This window comes from Pipistrellus hanaki, assembly GCF_964339955.1.
Source record: "Pipistrellus hanaki genome assembly, chromosome: 10".
In the NCBI taxonomy this organism is placed as follows: Eukaryota; Metazoa; Chordata; class Mammalia; order Chiroptera; family Vespertilionidae; genus Pipistrellus; species Pipistrellus hanaki.
In genome coordinates this window covers 22,789,638-22,813,151 of record NC_140512.1, presented here as the reverse complement: position 1 = coordinate 22,813,151, position 23,514 = coordinate 22,789,638, and the positions used below count along the sequence as shown (strand labels likewise).

At 37.5% G+C, this 23,514-nt stretch overlaps 1 pseudogene across 1 annotated transcript; it reads left to right on the top strand.

Moving 5' to 3' along the window:
• Nucleotides 1-18,128: 18,128 nt before the first annotated feature.
• On the top strand, nt 18,129-19,388 carry LOC311629341 (heterogeneous nuclear ribonucleoprotein A1-like 2; annotated as a pseudogene). The gene is made up of 2 exons: nt 18,129-18,459; nt 18,850-19,388. The product of its transcript is annotated as a heterogeneous nuclear ribonucleoprotein A1-like 2 (transcript).
• Nucleotides 19,389-23,514: the final 4,126 nt, after the last annotated feature.

The window sequence follows — 23,514 nt, the reverse complement described above, 5'->3', positions numbered from 1 at the left end:
ATTTATTCTGGAACCTAATATTTTAAAACTGAGGTGTAACTTTAAAAACAGTAAAATTTAACTTAAAAAAACCTTTCCATTATGATACAACAAAATTAAGTTTTATGTATGCTAAATTTATCTTTAAAGTTTTTAAAGCCTGTTTCATTTAAAAACAAAAACAAAACAAAACAAAACAAAATATTGTGTTTCTTATTCGCTGTTAACCCAACCCTGAAAATTAGCCAGCTATACATCTGAAGTTAGCTACATAATAAAAATATTTACTATTGAAATATTTGGTCAAGCTGAACCCAGAATTAAATGATCTAAATTAATATTTCAAACCATCTCTCAATTTTTTCAGTACTTCCTAATTAAGTTAATATTTTTATTACACTTATAAGCACATTAAGTGCACAAATAAAATAGGAAAACATAGGAATATTAAAATATTTGTTCAATATAGGCATAAAATTATCTTAATAGTATTGTGGGCTAACAAATTTTAGAAAGGTATGTAAAATGTTACAATAACACAGCAATCTACAATGATATTATGTAGAGTAGTTTCCATTTTTCTGACCGTTCCCAGCTACTGAACACCCAAAATTATCTAATAGATAGAAAAGGAAACTTCACGTTAACACCTTCATATACTAATAATTGAATTATAACACTATTTTAAAATATTGTTTTCTTCTCAAAAAAAAGGAAGGAAGGAAGGAAGGAAGGAAGGAAGGAAGGAAGGAAGGAAGGAAGGAAGGAAGGGAGGAAGGGAGGAAGGGAGGAAGGGAGGAAGGGAGGAAGGGAGGATGGGAGGAAGGAAAGAAGGAAGGAAAGAAGGAAGGAAGGAAGGAAGGAAGGAAGGAAGGAAGGAAGGAAGGAAGGAAGGAAGGAAGGAAGGAAAGAAAGAAAGAAAGAAAGAAAGAAAGAAAGAAAGAAAGAAAGAAAGAGAAAGAAAGAAAGGAAGGAAGGAAGAAAGAAATAAAGAGAAGCATGAGACATCTGTACCATGCATGAGAAAACACAAACAGGATCCTCCAATAAGATCTAGCTAAAGAAAACCCATTTTAGCTCAATCTAATTGGGATTCTTTACTCCAGCTATTTTGGCCAAGTGTATATGAAGAGCAGTAATGGGATGGTTTCTAAATCAAATATAGTAACCCCAGGCAGAAACTATATAATTAAGTTGTTGAGGAAATGCACCTGTTACATAGATTAGTCTCCAGCAAGACAATGGCAGCAGGCAGGTCATTCTGACACTAAGCTAAAATAAAGTGGCGTATTTTAAACAAAGATTTCACACAGCTCACAGGACAAAGAGGCAGAGTCAATGCCAGATGGTATAAAGAATGCAAAACCATATTAGAAAGGTCTTACTAGGTGCTCAGATAACATGACCATAGAAAGTCAAGGGATTCAAACTATGAAGTCTTAAGCAAAGCACCACTACCCTCCCTATCCTCCCAGTGAGAGTCCCCGAACGCAGACAAAGGACACAGAGGGAACTGAGAATGAACACAAAAAAAGCAATAACAAATATCAAATATTGACCCTTCAAAGGCATCAGTTACATTATTTTTAAACTGCAGAAAAACTTTCTAAATATGCTTCTACTCTAGCAGTCATTATATTATATATTGGCTAAATCCTCTGTGTTTTTATCTGGCTGGCATCTTAACCAAATGGTGAGTTTCTTGAGAGAAAATAAAGCATGTCCTATTTATCTTTACATCTGCAGCTTCCAGTTTAGTTTTAAACACATAGCAGTAAATTCTCAATAGATCATTAATCAGTTAATTTGTAGTTAAAGCATTACTAGAAATATGTTAAATCTTCTTAACAAGTAGTGCAATCTTTGAGTATGAATGAGACATTTTCTTATAATATATAGTATAAATATGTATATATTAGTAAAAAGTATATATAGCTTGATACCATGCCTTTGCATTGGACCAAAAGGCATACTGAGTACACACTACAGTCTTTTTTGTTCACATTACACCCTAGAACTGCAAGAAAGTGTGTATATATATATATATATATATATATATAGAGAGAGAGAGAGAGAGAGAGAGAGAGAGAGAGAGAGAGAGAGCCATAATCAGAAATGGGAAGGAAAGTTTCAGAAGGTCAGAACTAAACTATTCCTGAAAGACTGAAAGAAGACAAACTTCGATCAAGTAGAAGAAAGTTAGCTTAACAGACTTTTGGAAGAGTATGATTTCTTTCTTTTTTTTATTTCATAGGAGCAAAGCCTCAGAAATTCCATGGTGGATGCCTGGAATGGGAGGGACCTGGGAATTGTAGTAGGACTAATTGGGGTGCCACAAAGAGAACAGTCTATCTGTAGCCCACACACATTTCCTGCCCCTCTGTCATCCCACACACCACATCCCTCTCCACCAAGACAAGCTGTATTATTAGTGTTTGTCTCAAGATACACTTCCAGCATTGGAGACAAAAGACAATGCTCTAGACAGCTGGCAATTCGAGAGAAAATGGGGGTGAAAAGGCCCAGAATAAAAGAGCAGACACCCTTCTATTTAAGACTAATCTTGCCCCTCTACCAGACCCACTGAAAACATTGAACAGTTAAAGGGCCAGCTGTAGTTTGACCACTCCTCCTTCAGACAGATGCCCTAAGCTAAAAGAGGCAACACCTGGAAGAGAGGCTGGACTACAAGCAGGAACACTTTTGGATCACAAGACACCTTAGGAGAGCCAGCCTCAGGGGAGAAAATGGATCAGATACAGCAGTGATTATCAACCATTGCTGCATTCACAACTCTTTAAAAAGTGTTGAGACCTCAATAAATGAGGATTTGATATTATGATGTATTTGGTAGGGTCCTACCTGGGAATCAGGATTCTCAAAAGTTCCTCATCCTATCTGATAAAGAGGGAATATGCTAATTGACTGTCCCGCCCTCAAATATGGTGGTACCCATAGCCAATAATGAGAAAATATGCTAATTGACCACCACACCCTCAAAGATGGTGGTGCCTACAGCCACAAGATGGCAGTGCCCAGTCCCCTCAGCCCCCCAGCCACCCAGGGCCACCAGAGGCTCAGGTAACCAGTGCCTGCTGAGGCTTGTGCTGCCGGCAGTGACATCAGCAAAGGTGTGATGGGGCACCACCTTCCCCTAATTGCCGGGTTACCTCCCACCCCTGAGGGCTCCTGGACTATGATAGGGGGCAGGCCAGGCTGAGGGACCTTCCCCTCCAGGGAATGAATTTTCATTCCTCTAGTATGATATGAATGTGCAGCAAAGGATGAAACCTTTTGTGAATAAGTATTGGTAACAGGAATTTAAAACACATGCAGGGTGTATCCAAAAAAACTGTATATACACTTTCATAGCTGATAGCTCAATTTTGAAAATGAAATGTATTTTAATAAACACTGTCTTTGTAACTATTCAAAGTGTATGTATACATTTTTTGGGATACCTGGATATACCCTCAAAGAGTTAAAGGAGAGATCCCATTTGAGATATCCAAAGATGCTTTCAGGAGTTGTGATATCATCTGTATCCACTGCTAGCTTTCTTCTGTTACCACTGACTGTTATTGGAAGGAGAGAGATTTAACTAAAGAGAAGTTATGTTGAGTTAGGGATAACCAAGGGATATTCTAAAGATTAACCAAACAAAGGCCACATAAAGAAAAAATTACCTACTTGTATTCAACAAAGTCCAATATCTAGTTTGACATGCTCAGAAACTTTATCTGCCAGATTAGTTTAGTCATATGCCTCAGATTAGTCTTATGCCAGCACTGTTTGAGGGTTTCAGCTATGATGACTGGAAGCAGCATTTCATTCATTTATTAAAAATAAAAAAGGGACTGGTTGCCTTTTGTATGAGCCCCAACTGGGGCTCTGGAATGAACCTGCAACTCAGATACTTGCCCCTGACCAGAATAGAACTATGTATGACCCCTTGGCACAGAGGCCAACACTCTTTTTTTAAGTTTAATAAATCTTTATTGTTCAGATTATTATAACTATTCCTTTTTTCCCATCCACCCAGTTTCCACCCTACCCTATGCCTTTACCTCCCCCGCACTGTTCTCATCCATAGGTGTATGATTTTTGTCCAGTCTCTTCCCGCACCCCCCACATCCCTTTCCCCAAAGAATTGTCAGTCCACTCCTTTTCTATGCCCCTGATTCTATTATATTCACCGGTTTATTCTGTTCATTAGACTTTTTATTCACTTGATTTTTAGATTCACTTGTTGATAGATATGTATTTGTTGTTCATAATTTTTATTTTTATTTACCTTTTTCTTCTTCTTCCTCTTCTTAAAGAATACCTTTCAGGATTTCATATAATATTGGTTTGGTGTTGATGAACTCCTTTAGCTTTTTCTTATCTGTGAAGCTAATTATCTGACCTTCAATCAAAAAAAAAATTAAATTTAAATTTAAAAGAAAGGATTTACTGAAATTATATGTCAGTACAGCACATAAACATACAGACAATTTTTCTTATTTCAGGGAGCTGACATTCTAATGGAAGGTGGGATGAAAAAGACAATAAAGAAATCAAAACATAAATCATGAAATATATCAGACAGTGAATATAGTGGATTTAACAATGTCCCTCCAAAATCCATCTAGCCCATCTGGTGTGGTTCAGTGGATGAGTGTTAACCTATGAACCAGGAGGTCACAGTTCAATTCCTGGTCAGGACACATGCCCGGTTGCAAGCTCAATCCCCAGTAGGAGATATGCAGGAGGCAGCCACTTAATGATTCTCTCTCATCATTAATGTCTCTATTTTTCTCTCCCTCTCCCTTTCTCTTTTTTTTATTTTTTTATTTAGAAATTATATGTGTACATATCTTACCATTGCCCCCACCCCCAATCCCATACATGCCCTCACCCCCCACAGTTTTGCATCCATTGGTTATGAATACAAGTCCTTCAGTTGATCTCTTATCTCCCCCATATCTTCCTTTCCTTCCCGCTGCACCTCTCCCTTTCTCTTGAAATATTTTTTTTAATCCATCTGACTTTATTTGGAAATAGGGTTTTTACAGAGGTCCTACTGGATTGAGGTGGGCCCTAAATCAAGCTACGAGTGACCAGTATCCATGCAGGATGAGAAAACACAGGGGAGAAAGGCCTGGGAAGAGAGAGGAGGCTGAGACAAGAGATATGCTTTCACAGGCTAGGAATATCAGGAGCCACCAGGAGCTGGAAGGGGAAAGACAGAAGTCTCCCCAAGAGCCTGCAGAGGGGGCACCTTGGTTTCAGACTTCCAGACTTCTGGTCTCCAGAACAGAACACCTAGTTTGGGGCGATTTGTTATGCTAGGCCTCGGAAACCAACACAGCAGTGACCCACTGAGGATAAATTAAAAAGAGAACTTTGCAGAGAAAGTCAATGAATGCCATTGATTCTGGGATTTGAGTGTAAATAAAGATGCCCACTCATAGGCACACACACCCAAAGAGCAGTAAGAATGCTGGAGACAGAAGAAATGGTCGCTAAGATCCTGAGGCTGACAAGCCTGCTACATGCCGGGATCCCAAATCAAGCCGCTTAAAAAAGGATAGGATATCAAATTAGAGAGGAGTTCAAAAGAATGTAACAAAGACTTACATAGATTTTAATTTTATGTGCAATTTGAAAATGTTGGGAAATCTTAAAATAGGCAGGAAATGAACTCAGTCTGGTTGAGGGTTTTACAAGATCCCGCTGGTGGCTTTGGACAAAATGCATCTGTTTGGTTAGCCCTTCAGCAGCTAGCTTAGAGTCAATAGAGAGGGATAACTGGAGGTGGGCACAGCATGTTATTTCCATATCTAACTCTTAGAGGCATGCTTTAGCATGAACACAATGGCAGTAGGAAAGCTGAGGAGTATTGAAGGAGGAAGACAGACGTCAGCCCTAAATCATTGGCATGAATAAAGGCTTCTTCTGCATTTACTTTTCATTCATTCTCATTAGCAGCTCATTTTATAAACTGTGACTGAAGGGCTAACACCCATACCTTATCGATTGATATTATTGTAACTTTCTTGGCTGATAGTGATCCCCATGTTTATAATAATTCTGAAAAATTCCAATTTATAACTTCAGTATTTACACGATAACTTAAAGGAAAATAAATAGCATCTAAACACTTTGTTGTAATAATAAGAAGCAGCTATAGAAATATGGGAGCATAATCCATTGTGCCCCAGTGAATTTGCCAGCGCATAAAGTTGAGAATAACAGCTAGTGAAGGCATGTTCTTTGGTGACCGGTTTCACGGGGCAGGGGGATCTGGAGAACTCATGCTCACCTGGGAACTTGCTCTCATCAGCTAATTTTGAGAACAGGAAAAAGGAAATTGCGTCCCAGGCAGCCTGACAAGAGACAATGGAGCAGTCTCCTTATTGCTTAAACACGCAGCCTTGTGCAGAGCAGTTCTGCACTTTGCTTCGTACAGAAAGCAAAGTCAGCCCCAAAGACCAGGGAAGATATTGCGAAAGGAGGATTTATTGAGCTTCATTACATCTTGAAAGGATTAGTTGCACCTGCATGTAAAGAATCTCAATGGGTTCAGATAAACATGCTGAAGGCGCCTTTTTTATTACACTTCTTTCGAGGGGAGAGACGACTGATACGTGGGAGGAGTTTCAAATACTCCAGGTTAGCCGCTGAGGAGCAAGAGCGCCATCTTCTGGTAAATGAGGTAGGAACATACAGGAGGCTTTCCTTGAACTTTTTTAGGTCACAAAGTTATTAAACAAAGAATTTCGATTCTTTGTAGCAGAATTACAGAATTGTTGAAAATATTTCCTCCTTAGGACTTTATTCCACTCTAAATGACATAAAACAAAATAAAAATTTACTTTAAAAAGTGAAGTGGGAAGAAGGGGTGAGGGCAAGGAAGACAAAAGTATGTCTTTTGATGGAGAAAATTAACCAGGGAAGTTATTTTACAGTTAAGAGGGGAGTTTTTGTTTCTTACACCTACTTATTTACATTTTCTTGAGAATGCCTTCAGGCAAATTCCGCTATTTAAAAATTTAAACTTCTTGATACTTAAAACATAATGTTCTCTAGTCAAGAACATCAATATCAACATTTAGAATTAGAGCGGGCATGTATCAAACATAACAGAGCAGAATAGCTTTATCAATGCTAAACTATTTCAATAACGTCTTTGTTCCACTTAAAACTCACTATGCAAGCCGAAACCGGTTTGGCTCAGTGGTAGAGCGTCAGTCTGTGGACTGAAAGGTCCCAGGTCCGATTCTGGTCAGGGGCATGTACGTTGGTTGCGGGCACATCCCTGGTAGGGGTTGTGAAAGAGGCAGCTGGTCGATGTTTCTCTCTCATCGACGATGTTTCTAACTCTCTATCTCTCTCCCTTCCTCTCTGTAAAAAAATCAATAAAATATATTTTTAAAAAACAAACAAACAAAAAAACTCAGTATGCAAGGTGACTACACTTTTCTCTCAACTCCTGGCCTGCATAGTAACAATATGTCTTAATTTATTAATTTATTAATATATCATCACATTCAAGTATTTCACTTGCTTTACCAAATATGCTTTGTTCCTAACTATACTTGCCCATTCCGAGTCCCCACTTACCTACTGTTACACATAAATTCAACCTAAAATGAATCTGTGATAGACCTGGCACTTTCCAGATCCCCCTCCAAAACGGGACCTGTGGCCTTGCCCTTCAGCTCCCAGCCTCCTCAGGGATTCATTCCCCAGCTGCACTACTGACTCTCCCAGCTGCTCCCTTTCCGTGGTCCACGCCCAGGGACCGGTGGATGGAGGAATACAGGCTAGCCATGAGGGCCTAACTTCCAACTGCTCTAATGGCTCTTTTCGGCCCCAGAGCGACTTGCAGTGTTGACTCCTGTCAGCCTCCGGAGCCTTCGTTCCTCTCTGCCCGATCCTGTTCCCTTACCTCCTTTCCACACCTGTGGCACCCATGGGCATTTCCTAAGGAACATCTCATCTCGCAGGCTCACTCCATCTCTGAGGCTGTGGCCAGGGGGATGGAAACAGGAACTCAAGCAGGAGAGCCTCACCGTGAGCATTGACTTTGTTTTGTGCTCTCTTATGAAAACAAAACTTTATTTTTAGCGTATTAAAAAATTATCCACCTCTTATTAAATCGTATCCAATACGTACTATATTCTTAGATAACTGAAATACTATATGATGCATGGTTTTGGCCATTATGTCTATTTCATATCATTTAACTACGTGTGTGTGTGTGTGTGTGTGTGTGTGTGTGTGTGTGAATATATGAACATATGAATATATGTGAATATATGAATCTAAATTGGGAAGCTTGAATAGTTTATCAGATCAGTGTTTTAAATTCTAGCTGGCTTAACTATAAAATACATATTTTAGAGGAATGTGTGCTATAGAGCATATGTGTTCTTAATAATTTGAGGTGATTGATTGATCAGAAACATTTTATCTTTCCAAGTTAATAAAATGTACTCAGTATCTCCAATTTTAAAAAGACAAGGATTAAGATTTTCAGATGGAATGAAAATGCCACCTAGTGGTAAATATTAATAAAATGTCTTATTTTAAAGCATTAAACTCAATACCTTGTTTAAAAGTGTCTGCTCTGTGCTGGGTGCCGTGCTGGGCCCAGGATATAATTATGAGTAAAACACCTCTTCTAACAGGCATTCTAGTGAGAGAAGCAAACTGTAGTAAAGGGAACAAAATAATTGTAAAGTTAGTGAGTGCGAAGAAGGGGACAAACAGGATTGTGAGAGAGAAAAGGCAATGGGAAACTTGCTTTCTCATTAAGAGCATTTCTACATTTGTTGAAAGTAGCAATTTTCTAATTTATACTTTGTTGCTTTGTATGAAACATTTAAGGCAAGTGAGTGTATGAAGCTGAAATCTCAAATTCTAATGAGGACTTAGAGCTAAATCAATTTCAACATTTTAATCTCATGGCACACATAAACCAATTACTAAAATTCTGTGACACACACACACACACACACACACACACACACACATACACACATATACATATATATTGCTCATCTGACAAAAAATAGTTGTAAGTATATTTTTTATTAATTCACACTGGACTATGGTTGTTTACACTGTCATCATTCTTTTATTTGACAATCTAAGAGAAAAGAAGCAATCCTGATGACTTTGTGTACGTAAATGGATAAATAGTGTACATTTAGATAATGGAATGTTATTAGGTGCTTTTAAAAAAGGGCTAGCAAGCCCTGAAAAGACACGAGGAAACTTCAATGAATATTAGTGAGAGTAGCCAATCTGAAAAAGCTCCACCTGTGTGATTCCAATAACATGACCTTCCAGGAAAAAGCCAAAATGGAGACAGTAAAATAGTCCGTTATTGCCAGCTTTTGGAGGGAGAGAGGAAGGATGAATAGATGAAGCACAGAGGATTTTCATGACATTAAAAACTATTCTATATAATATTTACAGTGATGAATACCTGGCCAAACCCATAGAATGCAGGCCGCTACCAAGAGTGATCCCTGATGTCAGTTATGGAGGTAAGTGAAAATGATGTGTCACTGTTGGTTCGTCAGCTATAACAGATGTACCTCTGTGGTGGATGGTGTAATAATTAAGGAGGCTATGCAGGTTTGGGGGCAGGGGATATATGTGAAATCTCTCTACCTTTCTCTCAAAAACTAATTGAAACAATGCATTGATTGAGGATGTCTTTAGAGGATGTCTTGTAGGTTGCTACCACCTTGGAACTCCCTCAGCAAGGTTCAGTGAGCAATACCTCAGTGTCTGTCTTCTCCTGACAAATGTAATCTCAGTGCCAGGGATCGAGAGTTGAAAAAAAAAAAAAAGCAGATGACCAATGGATCAATGAGAATAAATAGGGAAAGAGTTTATTATCACATCAAAATACTAATTGATTTCCTTTATTTCTGGGGGCATCTTTGTCCATCGCGTGCTAGATCTGTGCATGTTGCCTAATAAGCCTTGTTCTTTCCCCATCTGCTCTGAACGAGAGCACCAATTTCGTTAGTGGTTCGCCAAGGATGCCAGGCCATCCTAATTTTCTAGTTCATGAAGCATCCAAGTGAGCACAACATTCTGGTATTAGGTCAGACAAATAAATAATTCACAATACGCATTTTTATGGGTGAAGGTAAAGGAAGGAAGAAGTACAGGGCTGGACACACTAGTAATATGAGTGCAAAAATATTGGAATGAAACATGCATAGGCGTTTTATTCTTTAATTTGTTTATTTCCCTCAGGGTTTAGATCATCATATTTAGAAACTAAATATTTTAATAAGACGCTGAGTAACAGAGCTGAGTGCAGAGAGCAGTTTGTCACTAATCATGGAGAAAATTATTCGAAGTACACACCCACTAAAATATCATGTGCAGCCACCCAATGTTTTTCTTTTGTGTTTGCAGGGAGAGAGAGAAAAAAAAGAAGCAGTCCTGTTTCTTCAAAGGAATTATGGACAATTTGTTATAAATAGAAAATAGGTGACAGCTGAAACCAGCTAATGAAAAACCAAATCCCTGCACTAACCGGTTTGGCTCAGTGGATAGAGCATTCGATTCCAGTCAAGGGCATATACCTTGGTTGTGGGCACATCCAGTAGGGGATGTGCAGGAGGCAGCTGATCAATGTTTTTAACTCTCTATTATTTCTCTCTTTTCCTCCCTGTAAAAAAATCAATACAATATTATTTTTTAAAAAAGAAAAATCAAACTCATGCCATAATGAAGTTCCTCTCTCTCTCTCTCTCTCTCTCTCTCTCTCTCTCTCTCTCTCTCTCTCTCTCTCTCTCTCTCTCTCTCCCCTTTTTTTGCTCATCCCCCTGCCAAAAAACAAGCAAAACAAAAACACCTCACCTACCAGAGCTTTCTACCTGCTCTCTCTTTATGAGTTTGTCTCTATTTTGCTTAGTAACTCAATTGGTTCATTGATTCCAAACTAGTGCAGGCATCAAAGAATGTAGCTGAAGGGGCAGTAACCTGGTTTAGCCAGTAGCTGGTTCGCTCATTTCTTATATTTGCTACAATCCCAGAGGTGTTGGTGCATGTGCAGCGAGAGCTCTTTGCTATGGCAGATTCCTCCTGGCTCACCCAGTAAGTTACCTAAGCAGTGCCATGATCTAAAACCACCCTCGCAGGGGAGCCTAGGGCTTTTTGTTAGTGGTCTGACACACTTCTAGTAATGTTTTTTCTTACACTTTTGGTTGTATACATTTTGATTGTTTCTTAATTTAACAATAATTTTGTAATAAATTTACTATAGAGATACTAGAAAAAGCATCCATTGGAATTGTTTTAGCCTATCAATTAATATCACGAAAGTTTTTAGGATCGTTGTCAAATTGGGGAGATGTCTACCAAGTTTTTTTTCTTTAGAAGCCAAATTATTATAGGGCATATCAAAGTCTCTTAAATATTCAATTTCTTCATTGTAGTAGCATATTGTAGATTTTATATTATTTTTATCCTCAGTACTTTCAAATGTGTGACTATGGTTTACTTATCTTGAATAACTTGATTATCCTATAATAAATGTGTCTGTTTATTACTTATACTCAGAATTTACCTCTTCCTCTTAAATTTCTGTTTTAGTATTAATCTAAAAGTTTTTTGCTACAATTCACTTCTGCATATCAGAATGACTTCTACCGATATAACTGTGCATCCCTATCATTTTGTTTTATATTTAATTTTTACTGAACTTCATCTCAACTTTTTAATAAATAAATTTTAAAGTGACAAAAAAAGTTACCTTTTAAATATGCCCATATGAGGAATCTATAATTTCTCTCTTGTTTTATCAAGCAATCCAAACCATCTTTCCAAATTGCAATTAAAATAGCACACTTAAGCTTTATCAACTTTGAAAAACTTTTTCATATTTTGCTTATATTCTGGTTTCATTTTTAAATTTTCACAAATACATTTACAACTTTATAACAAGGAGCAGATTTTCTCTTTAGAGAAAAACCCAAGTTGTCAAATGTGTTTAAGATAAACCAAAGACAAAACTTGTAATTATGGCAAAATACCAAAGTCATGTTTCTGGTATCCCAGCAGTAGCTTTCTCTTTAAGGACATCAAGGTTAGGAATTTATGGCACATAATCTGTGTACTTGGTACTGTTTTTATGGAATGCTTTCAGCTCTTAAAAGTGATATTGTCTTATAACAGACTATGAATATTACTCAAAGCTAAGTTAAAACCATGCTGATCTTCTGTTTATCAAATGGTTTTTTAAAAATCACTCTAAGGACTTTCCACTCTAATAGAAGGACAAGTAATTGTCAGTGATTGCTATTTATTATGTAATGTAAAATATACAGGTATGTGTTATATTTGTTTTTTAGTTTATTTATTTGACTCATTCTCTGTATACTTTATAATGATTTCAATTAATTTATAATGGATTAAGTTAGTTACATATTTTCCATTTGATATTTCCCAAGTTAGCTTAAAAATATGGCTCATATTCAGGAATTAATTTAAGATTGCATATAAAATTTTCATTTTTTTTATAAAACATAACTTTTCATCTTGACCACTGAAAGCAAACATAGTTTGCCTAAAAATGTGTAACTGAGATTCTATTTTCAGTATTTCAAAATAAAGTCTGTTTGTTGAGAATAGTTTATACAATATACTATAGGCAACCTTTGGTTCTGCATAAAATTAACTATAATCTTCTACTATAATCATAAAAACAAGCTCTCTGTTATTAAATAATTTTGAATAAAGTTATTGCTTAGCATAATATTCTATAATAAAGATGATGGTGTTTGTCAAAATATGAAGTTGAAACTCACTTTTGTGAATGCCTTGCTGACTATATTCATTGAGAGGGTTTTAAAAATTATCTTCTTTCTGCCTTTTTTATTTCTTGTTTTGTATGTGTTCTAATTCTCATAATGTTTTTTTTTTTATCTCTTGTCATCATTTTATTGCCTATATTTTTATATTGGCCAGGATTTTCCACATAACATACACAGACATATTCACAAAGCAATAAGGACATGACAATTATAATTCTTGTTTCTGCAACTAACCACATGGCTGACACTGGTATTTATAACTACCTTCTTTCACTCCCATCAGCAAATAGCGAAGCTGGTTGTGGTTGTTTGCCTGGTGAAGGGACCCAAACCTTCGTTCCTGAAGGGCCTGGACATTCCCGGTCCTCTGTGAAGTGGATACTTGCAGTTGCCCATGGACTTCACTGGCAGGGCATGGTAGTACGGAGAAACACCTTTCAGGCATGCCCCTCCTTATTTCAATTGCAGTCCAATTCCCCCTCAGTTATCAGGATCGATAAATTCAGTAAGCTCACTAGCTCCCTTTTATGCCTGCAGATGAGAGGCATGAGGAGCTCCAAGTGGCTGAGAGGCAGTCTTAACTTCTATGTCAGGGGAGTAATGGGTGCAAGCATTCCTTCCTTTGGCACTAAGGCCTCTAGACCAGCAGCAGGAAGAAAGAATTTTGCTAGTGGATCCCCATGTGTAGCAGTGTTATTCCCGTTCTCACCTCTTTTTCCGGCGCCCGAGATTTCTGGCTATTGGAAAAACAGTACATATATCGGTAGCTGAACTGAGCCCTAAGATATATTTCTACCTATCTGGATTGTACCTGGGTCTTCAGAGAGCTGTGTAACCATTCTACCAAGTCAGCTGCTTCAGAATGATGGGGAACACAGTAAGACCAAGGAGCTCCAAGAGCATGGGTCCACTCATGGACTCCATTGGCTGTGGAGGGAGTTCCTTGATTAGAAGCAATGCTGTATGACAGTGTATGAGGCATTCTGCAAATTCATGGATGGCAGTTTTGGGAGAAGCACTCCATGCAAGAATGACAAATCTCAATACATAGAAGCATACCAGTAAGAACAAAATATTGCTCTTTTCATGTTGACCAGCAATTCAATCTAATGAACCTATCACCAGGTAGAAGACTGATGGCCCCAGGGAATTACACCATAGTAGAGGGTCCATGTTGATTTCTGTTGCTGGCAGATTTGAAAATGTGCTACTGAAAAAACATTTTTAGAATTATATCCCAGAGTACACACAATATTATTAGCAATATTATTAAATGTTCAGTTTGGAAATGATTGCATCTATAATATTTTAGTGCTAGCATATGACTCAGGCACATTATAGCAGTTAAAATTTTTGAAAGATATATGTTTCTGAGGTATAATGAAAACCTGTAGAAAATATGATTCTATATGTTGAATAATAAAGAGAATAATAGCTTGCATCTTTCATAAAAACCAGCATATTTTCTTATAAGCCAGATACTAATTATATATGTTGATCTTTTTTTATTCTTACTTTCAGCCAAATGTGATTTTAAGTAACATAACCATTTAATATTGGGTAACAGGTTTATTTAGTAGCCCCTCATAGTCCTTTCCAATTAACAGTGTTGACTAGGCCCTGGTCAAGTGGCTCAGTTAATTTTAGTGTCCTCCCCTGTACCAAAAGATTACAGGTTCGCTTCCCTGATTACAGGATCAGGACACCTACCTAGGTTGTAGGCTCAATCCCCGGTCAAGGTATGTATGAGAAACCAATCAATGTTTCCCTTTCTCATCTTCCCTCTCTCTCTAAAAATCAATAAAAAAATATCCTTGAATGAAATTTCAAAAAAAAAAAAAAAGTGTCAAGTATACTAGAAGACATTACTTATTGCAAGTGACCATAACTTTAACAGGAACTCCAAGCACCAGAGTGCAATGTTTTCCAGGTTATCAGAACTGAGAATTTATGGAATTCTGATCAATTTTGAGCCACCATGAAATTTAAATTTTCAGAGTGTAGAAAGTGATTCTAATGAGGGAAAAAAAAAAAAAAAATGTAGGAGTTAGTCTGAGGGAATCACACACATGTATATGAAAGAATATTCTGAGAGAAACTTACTAGGTCTTAACTGTAATAAAGAGACTTCAAGGTGTCATACGGAAGAACTTTTTGATATATTGAACCTTAAAACTTCGCCAAAGAAGAGGGTGGAGCCCCCTTTTGTGGAGATCTATTAATAGATAAAAAGAAGACCGGATTTCCTCTTTCAGACTAAAACCTAGGTAGTGTCAGGAACCCATACGGAGGACCTTTCTGTTCCATGATTCCATTATTTGAACCATTTGTGAAACCCTAGCCCTTCAATTGCTTTCTGGTGCTTGTCTCCTGTTAAGTCCCAGAGGTATATTTCCCTCCCAGGCACCAGCCCACTTAAAGCAAAGCAGTCATGGGAGTTGCCAACTCATCAAAAGCAGGGTCTAGTCCAGCATTAACCAAATTATATGCTGCAGCCACTTTTCTTATGCCTCTGGGAGTAACTCCCTGGCTTCCAGCCAGCCACTCTGGGATTGGATTTTCACGTGACATAGCCAGTTGCTTTAAAATGTTTACTTCCTGAATGCCGGAGGTGGCATGACGTCATCACAAAGGGGCAAATCCACCATAGGATCAAAAGCCTCTGCTCCTGGTAGCCAGCCTGGCTTTGCCGATGGCCAGAGAGCCCGATCTCTGGTGTCTCTGAATTCATCTTTTCTCAGTCATGCTATGGTATCTTGTTCATCACGACTCACTCTGAGATGATGAAGTCGTTATGCGCGCCTTGCTTTTTCTTCACAGAGCATTGGTAAGCATTTTTTTAAGGAATTTTTCATATAAATCTTTGACATTTCTGGCCAGGAAATTGGGCAGACATCTGGAAAAGAAGCAGCATCGCTTATCTCCATCCAAAATGTATTTTGTTTCATGTCTATCCTTTTTTTTTTTTCTTTCTAAAAGACAATATGCAAATTCCTTAGCCATAAGCCTTTCCGGACTAAAGGTGTCTGAATAGTGTAAGGGTTATCTTCTGTATCTTAGAAAACCAACTTTATGTTTCTCTCCCATCCCTACATTTCAGAGGGCTGCAGTGCGGTGCAGAGCTCACATGTATTAAATCAATAGCATTTACTGTTGGCAGAAAAACATAATCTGCACCCAATGAGTAGAAACATAAATACAACCACACAAGGAAGTTAGTCAATAAGTGCGTTTCTTCTCCATCTGTTGCTGCTGAGCTTGGCTGGCTTCCCTTTGGGGTGGTTTGTAGTATCCATCTTCCGGTATGTTCTCCTCGGTAGAGGCTTTATGGGATGGTTTCCTGAGATGTTATAAGACCCTTTTCCACACTCATTGAGTGGCTGCCTTGATTGATCTTAACAGCACCTTTGAAAATGCTGGTGGAAATCTTTTCTTAGTTGAGGTTTTTAGATATTGGCTATATAACTAAATAAGGAGTTCCATATTTCAAAGTAGTGTGTTTGGAAGGGTGCCCAGAGCAAAGAAAAACATTAACAGGCATAAAAAGCTAGCATATGGATACTATAAGGAGCATGATGGAAAATGTCCAAATAAAGTAGTGGAACCTTCCAATCAAAGAGTGTGAGGGGCAGTAAGGAAAATATGTTCTCTCTTATGTGTCTGCCAAAATGTAAGGACAATGCAACCTATAGAGTAAATTCAGCAGATGCTGGAAACTGCAAATAAAAAGAACACCGGGGCATACTTTAAAATAGCATACTACTGTGTCTAAACTTGATTGCAATTAAATTGTCATTTGATCTATTTTATTATGTTATTATATCTATTTATTATGTTGTTGTATCTGTTTATTATGTTATTTGGTCTAAAGATCACCTTAAATGAATATGGTTAGATTGCACTAAATTGTCCTCACAGAAATCATGAAATAGTACCATTTCCTTAGGAAGACCAATCAACATATGTCCTGAATTCAATCACTTGGTAATTGTCTTTAAGTTCCTATTATGCATCTAGAAACACAAGAGGTATATAAGTGTGGAATATGGCATAATTACTTCTTTTAAAGAGTTCAAAGTTAGTTTTAAAAAATGGTAGTCGTCTTCACATATTTCTGTCCACTCTAGGGCATTATTTCAATATTTTTTTATAATAAAGATTTTTTTTTAATTCCCAATTTCTAAGGAACATTTTATTTGTAGTTCTGAATAGAAAGGTTAAATTGATTATTTTTATTTGGCACCCATAGCGTTTAGGTAAGGGTGGTTATGTGTTTTGTGAAATTTAAAGGTCCTTTTGATGGTAAGAAATAACCTACTAACACCAGATAGATGAAAGGCAGGACTGCTTGTTAGTTATAGCTCCCCAATAGAGAAGGCTGCCAGGCAGGGTTACACAGGGTTTTTGCACCCAGGGGCATGGCGACAGAAAGCTGGAGCTGATTAGGGCGGATGCACAGTGGCCTAGCGTGTGCATGCCCAACAAGGAAAATAGTCAGGTGCGTACTTGACTAGCTGCTCAAGAAGAGAAACTGGTTGACCTCTGCTCAGGACCTCAAAACTGGATCAAAATAACATAATTAAAACACACACACACACACACACACACACACACAATAACAACAACACTGTATGATATGATATAAACTGGAAATATTCTTTGTAATTCATTCATATTTTCAATAAATATTTAATGAACACACATTATGTGTAGAATTCAAGACGGACAGTGAGAAAATAAGAATGAGCAAGAGGATTTCAGTTTGATGGGAGGCAAAAGAAATGATGACAATTTAATTATAAACCTAAGAGAGTCACATAAGTTGCCATTAAAACACAAAGGTAGGTGTTATTTCTATAGACCAGACCACTCAGGGGAAGTTTTCAGACATAGGATGCATCATTAACAAAGATACAAAAGCTAGATATAATTTAATAAGCTGCAATCTTAGAAAAAAAAAAGCCTAGTACAACTACACTGTATAAATTAATCAAAAAAGTCCCAGAAAGATAAAGAGGCTTGCTTTATATCACAGACAGTATAGGAAACAGCCTACAATACCTCCTCAGCCAGCATTCACCTATCTTTTTCCCTTGTATGGTCAACATCAACTTTGTTTAACTGCAAATTCCACATATTTGACTGTCTGAACATGATATGTAAGTGTTATAATAACCTGGCCAGAAGGATTTATAATAAAGGAAAGATTTAGAATTCCTTTTTTTTAATGAACACATTTTAAAATGTGTTCATTTTAAAATAATGGAATTCTTTCTTTTTTTCTGCATCATTAAACTCTCCCCTCCCACTGTCGTCATGTCTAAATCAGAGCCTCCCAAAGAGCCAGAACAGCTGTGGAAGCTCTTTATCGGAGGTTTGAGATTTGAGATAATCAATGAGAGTCTAAGGAGCCATGTTGAGCCTAGGGGACGCTCACAGACTGTGTGCACAGAGGCTGTGGGTCTGTCACCTATGTCACCGTAGAGAAGGCATGTGGGGTTGTGCATGAAAGCCACACAAGGTGGATGGCAGAGTGTGGAACCAGAGAGGGCTGTCTCAGAAGAAGATTCTTAAAGACCTGGTGCCGCTTAACTGTGAAAAAGACTTTTGTTGGTGGCATCAAAGAAGATACTGAAGAACATCAGCAGTGGTTCTCAATCTTTCTAATGCTGTGACCCTTTAATACAGTTCCTCATGTTGTGGTGACCACCAACTATACAATTATTTTCATTGTTACTTCATAACTGTAATTTTGCTACTGTTATGAATCATAATGTAAATATCTGTGTTTTTTGATGGTCTTAGGCTTTATAGCAGCGATTCTCAACCTGTGGGTCTCGATCCACAGGGTCACCTAAGACCATCGGAAAACACAGATACTTACATTACAATTCCTAACAGTAGCAAAGTTACAGTTATGAAGTAGAAACAAAAATAATTTTATGGTTGGGGGTCACCACAACATGAGGAACTGTATTAAGGGTTCGTGGTATTAGAAAGGTTGAGAACCACTGACCTAAGGGATTCTTTTGAACAGTAAGGGAAAATTGATTGAAATCATGACTGATCAAGGCAGTGGCAAGAAGACAGGCTTTGCTTTTGTAACCTTTGATGACCAGGACTCTGTGGACAAGACTGTCATTCAGCAACACCACCCTGTAAATGGCCACAACTGTGAAGTAAGGAAAGCCCTAAGCAACAGGTGGCCAGTGCTTCAGCCAAAGTGGCTCTGACAATGTTGGTGGGATGACACTTTGGTTGTGGAGGAAACTTCAGTGGTCCAGGCGGCTTTGGTGGTAGCTGTGGTGGTAGTGGACATGGTGGCAGTGGGGATGGCTATAATGGATTTTGTAATGATGGAAGCAATTTTAGAGTTGGCAAAAGCTACAATAAGTTTGGCAATTACAACAATCAATCTTCAGATTCTGAATTTAGGAGAGGAGGATATTTTGGAGGCAGAAGCCCTGGTCCTTATGGTAGTGGAGGTCAATTCTTTGCCAAACCACAAAATCAGTGGGGCCATGGCTGTTCCAGCAGCAGCAGTAGCTATGGCAGTGGCAGAAGGTTTTAATTACTGCCAGGCAACAAAGCTTAGCAGGAGAGAGAGCCAGAGAAGTGGCAGGGAAGCTACAGGTTACAACAGATTTGTGAACTCAGCCACGCACAGTGGTGGCAGGGCCTGGCTGCTACAAAGAAGACATGTTTTAGACAGTACTTACGTGAATGGGGGGAAAAACTTGAGGACTGAATTTGTGACTAATTGCATCACAGGTTATTTTAGCTTCTTTTCTGTGGAAAGTGTAAAGCATTCCAACAAAGGGTTCTAATGCAGTGTGTGTTTTTGCAACTCATGCTGTTGATTGCCAAAAGTAATAGTCTGAACATGATGCTGAATAAATATGTCTTGAAAAAATAAAAGAATGGGATTCTTTTCCATTGGCTTAGTAATATCTGGGCCCTCACCTGGTCTGGCAGCCTTAGACCTGAACTTTATGGTGGCTATAACTGGTGTTGATCGTGGTAGGAAAGCATAAAGCCAAGAGTGAAATAAAGTTAGTCTCATGCAGAGACATAAATGAGCCCATAAATGTTCAATGTTAAACCCAAAGAAAAGACAGGGAGCAAATTCAAAGATTAGTGAATGGGAAGAGTGAGCTGATTCTTGGAATCCAGCCTGGAAATGCAGCCTAAACAAGGGCTGGGGAGGAAAGTTGTAAAATGAATATTGGTGACTTCACCTATGGGTAAGGAGGGAGCCTTTAGGCACATGTGGGTTGATGAATTTTACCTTCTGAAACTGAGGCTTTCCATCTGTATTTTATGACATTAAAACACCTCTTCCATAGAGGAAATATATTGAGATAGTTCATTTTTATGTAATAGTAAACTATATTATAATATTTATCCTAATAATAAAGTAATTAACTAGATTGTATTGATTTAGAACCCTCTAGAATTACACTTTGATTATTTAAAATGTCATCTTTTTAACTCAGTGGTTCTCAACCTTTTTAATGCCACAACCCTTTAACACAGTTCCTCATGTTGTGGTGACCCCCAACCATAAAATTATTTTCATTGCTACTTCATAACTGTAATTTTGCTACTGTTAATGAATTATAATTATGTGAATAACTGTGTTTTCTGATGGTCTTAGTTGAGAACTGCTGCTGTAGAGCCTAAGACCATCAGAAAAACACAGATATTTACATTACGATTCATTAACAGCACCTCCTACACACCCCGATTGGGGATCGAGCTTGAAACACCGGCATGTGCCCTGACCTGAAATCAAACCATAACCTCCTAGTTTATAGGTCAGTGCACAACCACTGAGCACAACCAGCCAGACTAGAACTCTTAAATGCTAATCTTTCCTTTCCTGATTTGTATGATATTAATATGCAGAATTGTATTTGTTTTTTGTTAAATCTATAAGTTAGACCATGCTATTATTATCTTATATAAATAATACATATTTCAATGATATTATTATCTTATATAGACAGTATATATTTCAGTTTACTTACACATTTACTTATTTCTTTGTTCATTATTACTTTATGATCTCTGGCCATTTTACCTCTTCCTAAAGTACATCTGATAGAAATATTCTTTACTGACAATCTATTGACATAAACTCTTATTTGGATATTTATTTGTTTTAGTTTTTGTTTTCTATTCACTTACCTTACTAGTTTTATTGTTATTGTTTTTATGGATTATTTGTTTTGTTTTATTTGTCTCTACAATTTCTTTTTTAGTTTTCTTATGATCCCAGCAATGAATTAGAAGTATGCATATTTTCATTGACTTAGGATCTTGTTTTCTTTCCAGAGGGCTCTTCAGATATCCAGACCACATGCTTCAGGGGAATCGATATTGCAGAGTGTTTTGATTTGGATGACTGGTACAATAAATGGGAGAAGAATATTTATAGACTGAATAAATATCTAAGAAAGGTAAGTCTGCAAAAGATATTGAGAGCAAGCCAATGGCTAACTGCCTCCAAAGGCATTGGTATTTGGGAGAACAGTCATCTGAATATTTTTGTAATATAATAAGGAGTTTGATTCAAGGTCACCGATATGGACTCTTCAAGACTTACTGTCACTACCACTTGATTAACAATCACTTGATTTACAGTCAAGCTTGTATATCACAATGTTTCTAACAAATGAAGTTCTATACTTTTGTTAACATAAGCTTAAAACTATAGATCTCTCAATAATAATAGATTTAACTTTTAAAGATTCTACTTGGAAAATAGATACAATAGTCATGAGCTACTAAAGAAACAATAGGATTCTATTCTTCCTAAAATATATAAAGTATATATGTGTTCGTGTGTGTGTGTGTGTGTGTGTGTGTGTGTGTGTGTGTTCAAAAAACCCTTCTTCCAGATCTGGTCATCCACTTTGACCCAGGGATAGGATTTAAAAGCCACCTCACCATCTGGCATTCTTTCTAGCCATGCTCCTGAGAGGAGATTTCAGAGACACTCATAGTGTAAGAACAACATGAGAGTCTGAGGCTGCCAGTTTGGGGCTCAGCTCATTACTCAAAATGCTTCTTGGAACTCATCCGTGCACTCCTGTATATTAATCATGCAGATGGGTGCCCTCGCCCCTATGCATCCAAGGACTTAAAGGAAAGTGTATTGTTTTACTTGCCGTTTCCCTCTCTCAATATCCAATTAAACAGCATGGCATTTTGGAAAGACACACTGAATGAATAAATCAATACATTGATAAGTTTGATCCCCCTTTTCTATAAATACCCCTTCTATCCCTTCACTTAGGTATGTTTCTCGTCATCTGAGTCTCAAATTAAATGTCAAGTGCTATCCAATAGCACAGGCTCTGGCACTGACCACCAGGAAGATTAGTGTCTAAAATGTGCTATCAGGCTTGGCAGTGCAAAAGCAAGTGTGATGTTGTCCTTTCCTTTGGAAATGGGTGGAGGGCCTTGTAAACGTGTTGGCACGGCATTCCATTGAATACTTTTACAGAGTATACCGGGCTTAATAACTATCATTTCTCTTTAAAATTATTATAAAAGGAACTCCTGCCAAAAGCATAAATTGTATCATATGAACCAGAGACATCACAAGAATTAGTTTCTAGAATCACTCACATTATTTCTACTTTGAAAATAGACACAACAATAATAATACAGTTGGGTTTTGAGAGATTTTGGGTCAAAAACACTTACTTCAGTGACCTCAGAAGAGCGTTCTATGAACTTGCTGCTACCTGTCTGAACACAAGTCCCATTGACCGCAGAAGGAGAAAAAGAGAAAACAATAACAAGATAATTTAGCTGGGATTAAGAAAACATCTATTTGATTTCAAATATTTATTAATGTACTTTTATTTTACCTATTTGGAGCAACATATTATTGTTTCAGTGAAATAGCATTAGGCTTTTAGAGGGGCCAAAGAAAAGTCTTACATCATCACCACGTGAGTTACTCTCATCACATGTAAATATAAGGTTTCCGTACATCTGTTTCATAATCCTCCTTCCAGGAATGACTAGGTGAAGAATTTCAATGTCCTGACAGCTCTCCACCAGCTGCCATTCTCACAGAGCTCTTCCTGGAAAGAGTTTAGTGAGCACTCCTGAAGACTGCCATTCTGGGAAGTAAGACTGGAGGCACCAGACAATGTTTATTCCCGGCAATTGAGCTATCATGTATCCTCTCCTTTAACACTAATCTAAAAAAGACCTTCCTCTTGATTTGCACTTTGATATAAACATTTACATAAAACCAAGATTTGAGGCAAACCAAGGCTTCCAGTGTGAATTATCTCAGTGGATTAGATTGTTCTGTGCTTATAATTTATGTACATGAATGACTTATATTTGAGGCATCCATACTGTTCTTCCAAAATAGACAACTAAGGTTTTACAGTTTTCACTCAAAAGGAGTGCTATATGTTCAGTTCTCTTTTATTCTTCTAATGTAAGAAAATCGAAAACAATATAAGTTGAATAAAAATTGAAGTTGTGAAAAAGTAAAAAGTAGATATTTTAATCCCCTCCCTTAATGACCTAGAGTATTCTAAACTATTTACATTAGAATACAAAATGAGAAAGATATTTAGAGGGTAAAAACAGTGATGCAGCCTTGAAAATAACTATTCTTACGATAAACAGGGCAAAACGTTTTGGGTGAATCTCAATGCAGCAGGTAGAA